Consider the following 567-nt stretch of genomic DNA (forward strand, 5'->3'; position numbering starts at 1 on the left):
TCCCCTTTCCTTCGCTCCCCACTCTTGATCTTTTCAGAAGGGAAATTGTAACGATCGACCTTGTCAAATATTTTTGCCTAACGCCATTACTCCAGACGTCTGGTGGAGAAGGCTTACTGCGCCCACATTCATCAGGGAAAATGGCCTTAGGAACACGTGTTAATTGTGGATTCAGAATACAATTTTGCGTTGTTATACTCTCACGTGTGGAATTATTTGGGGAGGAAATAGTTTGATTTTCTAATTGTAGATTATGAATCAAAGTCTTCATGCGTTGTTGACTGTGCCTATGGATTGTTTGGTTAGTTTTGTTACCAGAGTCGTTGTAGTCTTCAGTCTTTAAAAAGGAAAATGCCGATATGAGAAGCATTGGTATCAACAAAAACAACAAAAAAGGCTTCGAGAATCGTGCTTGCAACAGGTTGGTTTATTTCGACGAGGACACTTCGCCGGTCATCTTGCAACGGCGTGCATGCCAACAAGTAGCGGGAAGTTATTGCAGAGATCGGTTGGTTGGCCATCTGCAGGTGAGGGATCTCGGAGGAGGGGGGGGAGATGGAAGGAAAG

This window comes from Penaeus monodon, chromosome 22 (genome assembly GCF_015228065.2).
Source record: "Penaeus monodon isolate SGIC_2016 chromosome 22, NSTDA_Pmon_1, whole genome shotgun sequence".
In the NCBI taxonomy this organism is placed as follows: domain Eukaryota; kingdom Metazoa; phylum Arthropoda; class Malacostraca; order Decapoda; family Penaeidae; genus Penaeus; species Penaeus monodon.